Here is a 14,219-nt window from a genome sequence, read left to right on the forward strand (position 1 = left end):
AAAATGTGTAGAAAAAAATTACAAATTTAATATATTTTTTTCATAAAAGAGAGCTTATATCTACCTATGACAGGTGACTTTAATAAGAAAACCAACAATCTCAGAACACCTAATTCAATAAGTTTAAGATGATTTTCTTGATTCTTTCAGAAAATATTCTAAATTTTCTAAATATTCTAAATATTGTTCTAAATATTCATAACAGAAAAGAGAACTTTGGAAATATTCACATTGTAACATAAATCTGTAAATCTCTGAGTATTTAAAATTTGAATTCGTGTCATCTTATTATTAAATCTTATAAATTTTAAATAGCTACAATCCACAATCATGTTAATTTTACATCAACATTAAAATGTAAAATTTGTGGTAGAACAATGATTTTCATGGTAACATCCAACCTTGTCATAAACACTATGAGATATAAATGTATTAAAAGGTAGTTGGAACCAAACATAAAATCCTTTAATAATTAGAAATGACAACCAAAGAAATTAAAGGACATTGTGGGAAAGCATTGATTTTTTTTTTTTTAAAAAGCAAGTCTATCTTAAAACATTTTATTTTGTTCAAGCACTGTATTAAAAATAAATGTCTATTAGTGCACGGCATTGCAAATATTAGGCAGTGTTTTATGAGTACAGAATATCTTAACTTGAAGCTGAAGAGCAGTGAATAAACAGGCCCAACACCAATGTAAGCTGCAAAAAAACATTTCTTGGAAGTAGAATGCTTGCCCACAGGAGGTAAATACATTATTCTTGAAACAGATAAAAGAACTGATTTTTTCTAAATTAATTATTCTTAGAATTCTACTGCTAAAGAACATCTAGTTGATTCTTTTCTATGAAATATTTTGATAAATTCATATTTTTTCAATTGAAAATCAAACGTACTTGGATATTTATTCATTATTTCTTGAAAATTTTGCTTTAAAACACATAGATTCCAGTATTACTGATTTGCTCTATTCTAATTATTGCTACATAAATTTTCAGTTAAATGAGTTACTTTCTTGGGTTAAGATATATTCTCATCTGATTTTTTTGTTTTTGCTCTTTAGGCAACATGCATATAAATATATTATTACCTATGTTAATAGATCTGTTGAATAGAACTCTTAGGGGAAAATAAGAAGGACATAAACTTTGAGTACTTAATAGACAACTTAATTATTTTAATGACTTTTTAAATGATTTTACTTTGTTAAATTTTTAACTTGCCCCTTGGTTGGTTAGAGCATCATCCCAAAGTGCAAAGGTTGCTGGTTTGATTCCAAGTCAGGGCACATACAGGAACAGATATTCCTATATCTTTCCTACTCTCTTCGTTCCTCTCTCTAAAATCAATAAAATAAACATTTAAAAAAATTTAACTCATTAGATTTACATTATTGTAAGGTATTTTTCCCCGCCGAGAAGGAAGGAACGGGGTCAGAGCCGCAGTGTGGAATAAGTAAACGGCTTTATTGAGTACAGAGCGCACACCCAACCCGGCAAGGTTCCCTGGCCCCGAGGAAAGATGGAGGCCAGAGAAGTTGCAAAGATTAAACCGCGTGGGAGATATTTAAAGGGTCCCTCTAGGGAAGTGGAGCTACTATGACGTGGTGAAATTTCACTGGCTGGCAGACGATCGCCTCTTTCCAAATGGTTCCTGGGAAGCTTCCTTTGGTGGGTCTGAGTTCCCCACGTGACCATCCCTCTATCCACCGACCTTACATTTATGATCATAAAAACAATCAGCAGAAGAATATGAACTCTGTTTTTACTTTGTAATGAATATATATCTGGTAGCTTGTTTCTAATGTAAAATATGCCAATAAGTGAAATGATCAATAGGATAAAATCAAGATAAAGAAAAACATAACATCTAAAAGACATATTTTACTAATAAAAATTTTAAAGAATCTCAAAACCATGAAATATGTTCATTTTAAATGTGTAAGAGATAACCTTGCTGGCCAATAGTGGATTTCAAAAGAGCTAATGAGTTTCAATTATCTGCTAATCATTGCACTAATCCTCCACATCTTATAAACTTGTTACCCATAGTATAGGCGAAACAGCAGCAGCCTAGACAGGACATCTGGGGGCTTGCTATATACACAGAGGCTCAACCCCCCCCCCCTCAAGACTTTCTGTTTCCAAATCTTCATTTTTATAAGATCCCTAAGAAATTTTCAGGCATATTAAATTTTGAAAAGCACAAGATCTTCTCTGGAATCTTCATTTATAAATAAGCAACATACATTCTTTACATAGTTCATTCTTAAATTTACTTATTCTATCTTAATAAATTAAATAATACAAATTAATGCTTCAAAGACTGAGCTATCTGATGCTCTTACCTGCTGCATTGGATTTGCAAAAGCAATTCTGTAACCTCTGCTGTGTCTGAAATTCTGACGTCTCTGATGGTGGCATCAAAAGATAGGATCATACGACTAAAACATTCAGGTTTTAAAAAAAGAAAATAACTTGAAATGTGATTTTCCTTAGCTTTTTGTGCATTTTAATTAATTATATTAAATATGAACTTTATAATTAAAGCAGAATGTCATCATTAGTTATCAAAATATATTTGCATAAGTTTTGAAATACTGATAATATTATGAATTTGTCTAGTCCTTATCATGTACCAGATACTTGTAAGCACTTTCTTATATAGTAGCCATTTGATTCCTACAGGTATCTGATGAAGGCAGTACCAAAATTCTTTTATATGAAAAAGATCTAAAGCTAAGCTAAATTAAGTGGCTTTCTCAAAGTGACACAGCTAGAAAAGAATGGACAAGAATTCAAACCAGGTAGCTTCTCTCCAAATCAACATAATGTGAAATACAAAAAAATTTAAAATCTTAGAAACACTATGTAGCATGACATTTCTATTTTATCTCTTTCTAAAAAAAATTAACCTTTGTATGAATTCCCCGTTTGAGTCCAGGAAAGTTCTTAAAGGACAGAAGAAGTCCCTGGACCAGATACAAGGAGGACGTTACCAATAAGATCGACATGTGTGGAATGACAGAGGCAAACAGTAAAAGGCAACGGTCGACGGCAGGTGGGCAGAGCTAAGGTCAGAGGACGGGAGAAGGAAACCCAGGATGAACGGTGCAGGGTTTAGGAAGTCCCTGGCTCAGCAGCAAAAATTAATTCTGGGCATTGAGTGTGTGCTGTTTTTCCTTTTATGTGAACCCCAGATTTCATGCGGGAGACAATGACTCCATCAAGGAGCTGGATCAGGCCAAAATTCTTTAGATTTACTTTGAAGTTAACTAACTCAATCATTCTAGGTATTTTCTGTGGAACAGAAGACTTTCAGCTCTTAGCCTTCCAATTTGAAAACATTTTACAGTTTAGAGTTCTAATCTGAAAACTTCTTACAGACAGTTCAAGTCCCAACTTTAACTATACAATATTACTTACCATATAGAAATTTATAATCGCTTCCTTAACATTACAACTTTTACTCAATACCCCTTACTAGTATAATTATACATCTAGACACTCCTTCTTTCTCCCTGCTTATTTTTAAAAAGAGTTGTTGATAACCAGCTTCTATAATTCTGTTGTCTAATAATTTACTTTTTTTAAAAAAAATGTTGATTTTAGAGAGAGAGAGGAAGGAGGGAGGAGCAGGAAGCATCAACTCGTAGTAGTTGATTCTCATTTGTGTTTTGACTGAGAAAGTGTTTAGAACCAGCGACCTCAGTATCTCAGGTCAGTACATTATCCACTGTGCTACCATAGGTCAGACTAATGCTTTACTTTTATATTAGAAGACATTAAGAATCAGGAAATTTACATTTATTAGATCTTTACTCTGTGCCAAGCTCCAAGCCAAGTCCTTTCCATTCATTATTTCCAACAATCATAGAACATTATCTTGTGGTACAGATGACAGGATTAAGGCTCAGAGTGGTTTATGTCTTGTCTCGCTCACAAAGAAGAGAGTAAAATTAGAAAATAAACTGAAGTATAACTCTAAGGTTTGTTGCCTCTTCTCTATACTACACTACTTTTGCTATACAATGTATAAACTCTTCTTTTTTTTCTATTAAATAAAAACACCATCAATTGCATATAATCCATATAATTCACAATACTATGTTTATCCCTAAGATAAACAACTCTATGCATGGATCTTGAAGGAAATGAAGAATTGCTCCTTTTTTATTCCCTGAAAATTGCAAAATATATTTGAATTTCCACTTTTAATCCAGATGGAGTAAAAAAATTAGATTCACTCTCTAACCTGGAACAGCCAAAACCAATGCACAGATACAATATAAAGGAATAGTTTTAAAAGCACTGGACATTAGTAACCAAAAGCTAGTGATTCTTAAAATGTGTAAAATGTGTTAGCTTCTTATTGCTGCAGTAATAAATTATTACAAACTTAATAGCTGAAAACAATAAGAGTTTATCTTATTGTTCTGGAGGTCAGAAGTCAAAATTCATTTCACTGGACTAAAATGAAGGTGACAGCAAGGCCGATTCCTTCTGGAGTTTCTTAGTAAAGAACTCATTTCCACCATTTTCAGCTTCTCAGGGTACCTGTATTCCTTGGCTTATGACCTCTAACTTCATCTTCAAAGTGTATTATCCCCTTCACTCCTGCCAGCATCACATTACCAAGGCAGCTAAGTAAGATAACTTATCAGCGAGGCCTGGGTTTTGCTTTTTATGGTGGTGGAGGTGGGGGTGGTTGTTTTTTATTGGGTTTTGTGTTTTAGCTGGAAGGTAAAAAAGAAGAAGGAAATAGACATATATTGTTCTACGATTCATATTCATATACTATTTGAGAAGTAATATAATATCTATTGACAGTAGACCATGGTAAGCTAAATACTAGACACTGTATGTAGGCACAAACCTAACTGAAGTTGTGCAAAACCAATTAACTGAAGGGGAAAAAAAACATTATAGAGATCAACTAAAGACTCAAATAAAAGAAGAATTAGAGTTCAGAAAGTATAATATATCAATTTCTCTCAATGATCTACTGGTCTAATATAATCACAATGAAAGTCACTGTGGGTTTTTTGTAGAAACTAACAAACAAATTCTAATATTCATTTGAAATGCTAAAAATAGCTTAAAAATAGTAAAACCTAAAGAAAAAAATTATAGAATTTTGGTTTTGGCATAAATATAAATTTGAAAATGAAACAAAATAGAGTTTAGAAAATAGATCCACATGTTTATTGACAACTGACTTTTGACAAAGCTGCAAAAGACAATGCAGTGGAAAACAGTCTTATCTACAAACTGGAGATGGAATAATTAGATATCCATATGCTAATCAAATTGGAGCATTGATTCATATCTTACAATGTATAAACATCAACTCAGAAAACATGATAAATCTAAAATAAAATCTAAAATGATAAAACTTCAAGAGTAGATAGAAATAAAACCACTGTGAACTGAGATTCAACAAATTTTTTAGGTATGATACATTAAAAAATTAGGACATAAAAGAAAGATTTTCTACAAACCTTACCATTTCTCTAAATATAAAACAGAAACTTCAAGGTTTGGTCAAAAACTTTGTTACAAATCTTAAATGCAATTCTGATAGTATTGTACAGACAAATAGGGAAAAGTAGCCTCTTAAGCAAAAACCCTACAATATCATCCAATGTGATATTATGCCCCTTGACTCCAATACAGATCTCCTATTTATACTGTTTGATTTGTAAGGCCAAGCACAGTATTTAAAACTAAGAATACATGGTATTTAATAGTAAATTTACAACCAGTATCACTCTGTGTTGAGGATGATAATGGCTACAGCTGTGAACCAAAAAAGTTGGGTCTATTCTACAAGGAAACATATAGGTGGTACAGAATACAAAGAAAGGTGTTGAAAAAAGAATATGAACAATTAAGGCTTCAAGTGCCTTGATATAACTCTCCATAATTCATTCCTCATACCATGAGAGAACACAACACTTAAAAATGTAAATAAAAGTAAAGTGCAGCAAGGCCTGGCCAGTTGGCTCAGGGGTAAAGCATCCGCCCAGCATGTGGAAGTCTTGGGTTCGATTCCTGGCCAGGACACATCTGCTTCTCCACCCTTCCCCCTCTTTTCCCTCTCTGTCTCTTTCTTCCCCTCCCACAGTCAGGGCTCCATAGAAGCAAAGTTGGCCTGGATGCTGAGGATGGAACCGCGGCCTCTGCCTCAGGCACTAGAATGGCTTCAGCTGCAATGGAGCAACACCCCAGATGGGCAGAGCATCGGCCTCTGGTGGGCATGCCAGGTGGATCCTGGTCGGGCGCATGCGGGCGTCTGGCTGCTTCCTCACTTCCAACTTTGGAAAAATACAAAAATAAATAAATAAATAAATAAAGTGCAGCAGACCTTTAATGGTCTCAATGAATATATATCATTAGAAAGAAAATATCTTTAGTCTTTTAATTCACTAAGAATTGGTTGTTTACTATGACAACATAACCTAGCCCATCCTGACCAATGGTGGTAGAGAGCCCAGAAAAAGAGCAGCTCTGAATTAAGCCATAGCCTCAATTAAATGTAGTTAGACAGGAGCCACCAAAAATCCAGGAGGTAAACACATGGTCAACAGGTACAAGGCACCAGAAAGGACAAAAAGAAGTGAGGGTGAAGGGTAATACCTGTGTTGATCTAGGAACTAGTTACAGAGTGTACCCAGTTTATAAAATGCACTGTTCTCTAGATTTATGGGTATTTTTGTATATATGTGTGTTTGAAAAGATAGTCATATGCACATACGTACATAAATAAAATCTTCAATTAGAAAAGATTTTCTTAAAATGGAGGTGCAGTATGAACCAGTTTTCTGTGTTGTAGAAGTTGAATAATTTCAGTAACAAAATGGGCATGATGATAAGCAAGAGGCATTTCAGATTATTTGAAAGCCATACACAGAACTATTTGGAGACCAAAAAAGTGAACATTGAGAAGCCAGTGATAAGAGGATTATGGCAATATTATTTTGTATTAATTAAAGTAAAGATTATATATATATATATATATCTTTGGTGGCGATAGCAGACTTTTTTTTCAATTCTAGAGGGCATGCCGACAATAGAAGTGATTAAATGTAACATGATAGAGAGAAATGAATATATTTTGTTCCAAGATGTGAGACTTCAGGCAGCATTTAGTCCTAAAGCACAGATTAAAAAATATTTCAGGCACAGAAGTTGTTTTCTAGAAAAACTTAGTGTTCTCTCTTCATTGTAAACAGTTTGGGATAGGCACATACATCAAACACAAGATACCTTAAAGATAGTAATAATCTTGGGCCAGGAAAATACACAGACAGCATAAATTTAAGGTTGATTTAATTTCTTTCACATTCAAATAATAGACCCAACACTAAATATCTTTTCTATGTAATTTTCTGAATAAATTTTATCATTTGTGTTCTACTTTCATAGATTCTGTTTTTGCCAAAACTTCCATTTCACATAATGAATTAATGTATTCTGTTCTCGTGGATTCTGAATAGAATCTCTAAAATACCTAAAGTTGTCACATTTTTCTAAGTTCAGCAGTTCTAAAAATCAAACTCTTAATTATCAAACACTAAGAAAATGCAGAGTCAAAGAAAAGTTAAACATATTTTTATGTTCATAATTAAACTATATATTTTTAAAATGATATCCATAATAACTAACTTATTACAAGTTGATATATATTTGTGATTCTGTTTTTGGTGAAACATGACACTAAATTATGCTACATAGTTTACTAGAATTGAATATTATAACTGAATAATAGAATGTGTGAACAGACAGGAGCCACCAAAAATCCAGGAGGTAAACACTTAGTAAAACCATAGGTCATCAGGTACCAAGCACCAGAAAGGACAAAAAGAAGAAAAGAAAAGACAGTCTTGAAAAAAATGCATATATGAGTCACTAATGGCCTGAAGATAGGAGCTGTGAACAAGGGAGAAGTCAAGTTGCATCAACTGTGGGAACCAGGAGAGTGTGGGGGGATGACTTGAGACTAAACCATAGAATATTACAAGGTTGGAATGTAAGCCCATTTTCTTAAATAAGGGTTGATCCCAGAAGAAGGAGGCAACTGAAGGGAGTTCTACAGATAGAAATCAAGTGACCTCAAATGTAGGGCAATAAGAATTGTTGAAGCAGAGACTCAGCATGAAAGTGAAGGCCAATTATTCATTAAATCACTTCTCTTCCCTTTGGAAGTACAGTGGTACCTTGAGATACAAACAGACCAACATACAAATTTTTAAGATACGAGCTGCGACTCGGTCCCTATTTTTGTTCAAGATCCAAGCGAAATTCTGAGATATGAGTTGTGACTCGGGAAGCTGCCGCTAGTTGGCGCCTTGGAGCATGGGTCCAGCATCGGCAGTTTGATATAGGAGTTGACTGACTTACGAGCTCGGTTACAGAACGAATTAAATTCGTATCTCAAGGTACCACTGAATAGAGAGTAATTGGTTACTGAGAGATGATCACAACTGAGTCTACTCTCTGGTTTTCAAGGATATTTGAAAACACTCTGATGGCCTGCTAGGGTAGTGAAACTCAAACTTTAATGTGCCTATGAATAACCACCTGAGGATTTTGCAAAATGCAGGTGCTGATTTAGTGGATCTGGGTGGGACCTAATGGTCTGCTTTCTGAAAGTGCTACCATAAAAGGCCTTTGATGCTGGATTCTGGCCCAGCCTAGCGTAACAAAGTGCTAGGAGACTTTGAGGAAAAAAACAACAACAGCAAAGTATAACACGAATTTGAAAAATGAAGCATAATCATTGGGAAAATTATGATAAATATTGCAACTTTTCTAATTTTCCTTTATTTTAAAATTTTTAATAGACTTATTAGGATGACATTGGTTTAGTAAAATTATATAGGTTTCAAGTGTACAATTCTATAATACATCATGTGTATATTGTAATGTGTGTTCCCCACCCAAAGTCAAGTCACCATTTATCCCTAATTTACTTACTTCTTCCTCCCCCTATCCCCTTTTCTTTCTGGTAATCACCATACTGTTATCTGTGTCTATGATTTGTCTGTTTGTTTGTTTGTTTGTTTTTGCAAGAGAGATAGACAGGAAAGAAGAGAGTTGAGAAGCATCAACTTTTAGTTCAGCATTGTAGTTGTTTATTGATTGCTTCTCATATAAGCCTTGACCAGGGGGGCTCCAAATAAACCAGTGACCCCTTGCTTAAGCCAGTAAACAACCTTGGGCTTCAAGCCAGCAACCTTTCAGCTGAAGCCAGCAACCATAAGATCATATCTATGACCCCACACTCAAGCTGGTCACCCTGCGCTAATGCTAGTGAGCCCGCACTCAAGCCAGTGACCTCAGAGTTTCAAACTTGGGTCTCCAGGGTCCCAGGTTGACATTCTATCCACTGACTGCACCACCACCTGGTCAGGCTAATCCCTTTATCTTGATCACTTAGCTCCCTAAACCTCCTACCCTCTGAAGCTGTCAGTCTGTTCTCTGTAACTATAAATCTGTTTCTATTTTGTTTGTTTATTTTGCTTATTAGATTCTACATACAAGTAAAATTATTTAGTATTTGTCTTTTTCTGACTGGCTTATTTCACTTAGCATAATGCTCTCCAGGTCCATCTATGCTGTCACAAAGAGTAAGATTTCCTTTTTTCTTTATGGCCAAGTATTACTCCTTTGGTAAATGTACCACAGCTTTTTTATCCACTCATCTACTAATGCGCACTTGGGCTCCCTCCATATCTTGGCTATTGTACATCATGCTGCAATGAACATAGGTGTGCATATATTCTTTAGAATCAGTGTCTTGGTTTTCTTTAGATATATTGACAGAAGTGGGAATTGCTGGTTCATAAATCAGTTCCATTTTTTATTTTTTGAGAAAACTGCATACTGTTTCTCACAGTGGCTGCACCAATCACATTTTCCACCAATAGTGTATACGGTTCCCTTTTCTTCACATACTTAAAAACTCTTGTTTATTGATTTATTGATGATATTCATTCTGAAAGTGTAAAGTGATATGTCATTGTGGTTTTAATTTGCATTTCTCTGATAATTAGTGACATTGAACATATTTTCATATGTCTGTTAGCCATCTGTATGTCCTCTTTGGAGATGTGTCTATTCAGGTCCTTGCCCATTTTTTAATTAGAGTGTTTGGGTTTTGTTTTTTGTTTGTTTGGGGTGTTTTGTTTTGTTTTTTGGTTTTGAATCGTTTGAGTTTTTTTAATTACTTTATTTATTGTTTTCAGTGAGAGAGAGATAGGAACATCAAGTTATTCCTGTATGTGCCCCAACCAGGGATCAAACTGACAATCTCTGTAGCTCGAGATGATTCTCTAACCAACTGAGCTATCTGTCCAGGGCATTGTTTGAGTCTTCATAAATTTTGGATATTAACTCCTTATCAAGTAAGTTATTTGCTATTTCAGTGTGTTGTCTTTTTATTTGGTTCTTGGTTTCCTTTGCTGCATAATAACCTTTTAGTTTGATGCAGTCCTCGTTGTTAATTATTTTTCTTTCGTTTCCTTTGCCCAAGGAGCTATATCAGACAGAATATTTCTATGAGAAATGTCCAAGATTTTACTTGATATGTTTTCTTTGAGGATTTTTATGGTTTTGAGTCTTACATTTAAGTCTTTAATCCGTTTTGAACTTATCCTGGTGTATGGTATAAGAAGGTGGTCTTGTTTTATTTTTTGTGCACATCTGTCCAGTTTTCCCAACATCATATATTGACTAGACTGAATTTACCCCATTTTATGTTCTTGCCTCTTTTGTCAAATGTTAATTGACCATAAAGACATGAATTTATTTCTGGGTCTTCCATCCTGTTACCTTGATCTCTATGACTGTTTTTATGCCAGTACCATTCTATTCTAATTACTATGGCCTTATAGTATAGTTTGATAGTAGGTAGTATGATTCCTCAAACCATGTTCTTCTCAGGACTGCTGTGACTCTTTAGGGTCTTTTTTGGCTCTCTATATAAATTTTTTGAATATTTGTTTTAGTTCTATGAAATACATCATTGGTATATTGATAAAAATTGTTGAATTTATATATTATTTTAGGTAGCACAAACACTTTAATGATGTTAATTCTTTTTACCTATAAACTGGTATCTTGATAGAAATTGTTGAATGTATAATTACTTTGAGTAATACAAACACTTTAATGATGTGAATTCTTCTTACCTATAAACAGTATATGCTTCCACTTATTTGTATGTTCTTCCATTTTTCTTCTTTAGAGTCTAATAATTTTCTGAATGCAGGTCTTTTACATTCTTCATTAAACTTATTCCTAGGAATTTTTCTCTCAGTGGTAAATGGGATTGTTTTTAGTTTCCCTTTCTGATTGTTCATTATTGCTGTATAAAAGTGCGACTGATTTGTGCATTTATGGTGGAATCTTTAGGGTTTTTTATATGTGGTGTCATGTCATCTACAAAAAGTGACAGTTTTATCCTTTCCAATTGGGATGCCTTTTATTTCTTCTTTGGGTCTGACTGCTGTGGCTAAGGGGAAACTAAGTAAATAGCCTAGGAAACATCTCTGAATTAGACAGGAAGTAGAGCACTGTGCTTAATGACCATAGCTAAGGCTGCATATACCCTAGCTCAGTGCTCACCATCATTACAACTTTGGGAATCTTATTTTCTCTCTGAGATTGTAACACCCATAGAGAAAGGTAGATATTTATTTAAAAGGAAATTATGAACTAAATAATATCAATTACATAAAATGATTACCACAGTAAATATCAGTTTGTTTTTCACATCTACTGTAATTGCTGAGCTCATCTTTAGACACAGGAAACAGATGCCTTAAACTTAAGGCTACATTACATTTCTAACTAATGCCTTCATTTTGTGTGTGTACTTTTACCTTACCAAAAATCAGTGCCTCCATTACCTGAAATGATAAAACTAAATCAGAAAAGTTGTAGTGACATCAAACACCACACAATCTACACAATGCCAAGAAAATCAGATGGGTTCTTTTCGTTCAAGTATTTTAGTGTTTATCTTCACTCTGATCAATTAACTACCTTTGAAAACAAATTCTGTTCACGTTATTTTGATTAAATTTTTAACCATGGACAGTTTTCTTATCCATGTCATATTATAATTAACACATCTATTTCTTGGTCATTTGCTATGAGACAGGTAGTATACTTAACAGACTTTTAATTTTTAAATAACAAGTCTATATGAAAAGCATAGAAGTTAAGCAATTTGGAAAAATGCTGAATGCTGGCATTGTCCAGAAAGTAATTTGACAGATTTATAATTGCTTTAAAATTAAACTACAAAAACTTACATATGAAAATATTTTAACTACCTTAATATTTTATTCCTCACAGTAACATGAAAATGTTAATATAAATGATATTGAAAAATCGAAACTACCAAAACTTCTTGATGAACCTAACTTTGCTTCACCATTTGCCATGGCATCCTTAGATTTATTTCATTCTTTCTTATTTTTATTAATTTTAATGTTTTGTGTTAATATGGATTCAAGTGTCCTACTCAATATAACACCTCCCCCCACCCTCGTGTCCCCCATTGCACCCCCTTTGCCCCTCTTTTCCTAATTACCTCCCACTTTCCCTCTGGGATTTGCTGTCCTGTTATCTGTATGTGTGTTATGTATATGTAATTTCACTGATCCCTTCATCTTCTCTGATCCCATCCCCTCGTCCCCCTTCACTCTAACACAGGGGTCCCCAAACTTTTTACATAGAGGGCCAGTTCTCTGTCCCTCAGACCGTTGGAGGGCAGGACTATTAAAAAAACTATGAACAAATCCCTATGCACACTGCACATATCTTATTTTTAAATAAAAAAACAAAATGGGAACAAATACAATATTTAAAATAAAGAACAAGTAAATTTAAATCAACAAACTGACCAGTATTTTAATGGGAACTATGCTCCTCTCACTGACCACCAATGAAACAGGTGCCCCTTCCAGAAGTGCGGTGGGGGCCGGATAAATGGCCTCAGGGGGCCGCATGTGGCCCGCGGGCCGTAGTTTGGGGACCCCTGCTCTAACAGTTGTTCCTCTGCTCCCTATGAACCCACCTCTGCCTTTATTCCGTTCCTCGGTTTACTTTGTTCATTAGATTCCACATATAAGTGAGATCATGTGATATTTGTCTTTCTCTGCTTGGCTTGTTTCACTTAGCATAATAGTCTTTAGGTCTATCCATGCCATTGCAGAAAGTAAGATTTCCTTCTTTTTCACGGCCACATAAGATTCCATTGTGCATATGTACCATCACTTTTTCATCTATTCGTCCACTTACGCACACCTGGGCTGTTTCCAGGTTTGGGCTATTATAAACAATGATGCAATAAACATGAGGGTGCATATCTTCTTTTGAATCAGTGATTTGGCATTTTTAGGATATAATCCTAAAAGTGGGATAACTGGGTCAAAAGGCAGTTCGATTTTAATTTTTTTTGAGGAATCTCCATACTGTTTTCCACAGTGGCTGCACCAGTCTGCATTCCCACCAGCAGTGCAGGAGGGTTCCCTTTTTTTACATCCTCGCCAGCACTTCTTCTGTGTTGTTCTGTTGTTGAGCACCATTCTGACAGGTGTGAGGTGGTATTTCATTGTAGTTTTAATTTACATTTCTCTGATGATTAGTGATGTTGAACACTTTTTCATATGCCTATTGGCCATCTGCATTTTCTCTATGGAGAAGTGTCTATTTAGTTATTTTTCCCATTTTTAAATTAGATTGTTTACCTTCCTAGTGTTGAGTTTTACAAGTTCTTTATAAATTTTAGTTATTAACCCCTTATCAGACATATTGGCGAATATGTAATCCCATTGTGTGGGTTGTCTTTATTTTGTTAACGGTATCTTTTGCTGTGCAAAAGCTTTTTAGTTTAATATAGTTCCATTCATTTATTTTGTCCTTTATTTCACTTGCCCATGGAGATAAATCAGCAAAAATATTGCTACGAGAGATATTGGAGAGTTTACTGCCTGTGTTTTCTTCAAAGATGTTTATGGTTTCACAACTTACATTTAGGTCTTTTATCCATTTTGAGTTTATTTTTGTGAGTGGTGTAATTTGGTGGTCTAGTAGACCTCAGCTGGGCCAGGTGTGAGGAGCTCTTCCTTTGGATACCACTCGAGCAAGGGTTGTTAGGTCCTAAACTGATGCTCTCCGCAGCTGGCCACTGGATGTGCCAGCCCT

Source organism: Saccopteryx leptura, chromosome 5 (genome assembly GCF_036850995.1).
Source record: "Saccopteryx leptura isolate mSacLep1 chromosome 5, mSacLep1_pri_phased_curated, whole genome shotgun sequence".
NCBI classification, from domain to species: Eukaryota; Metazoa; Chordata; class Mammalia; order Chiroptera; family Emballonuridae; genus Saccopteryx; species Saccopteryx leptura.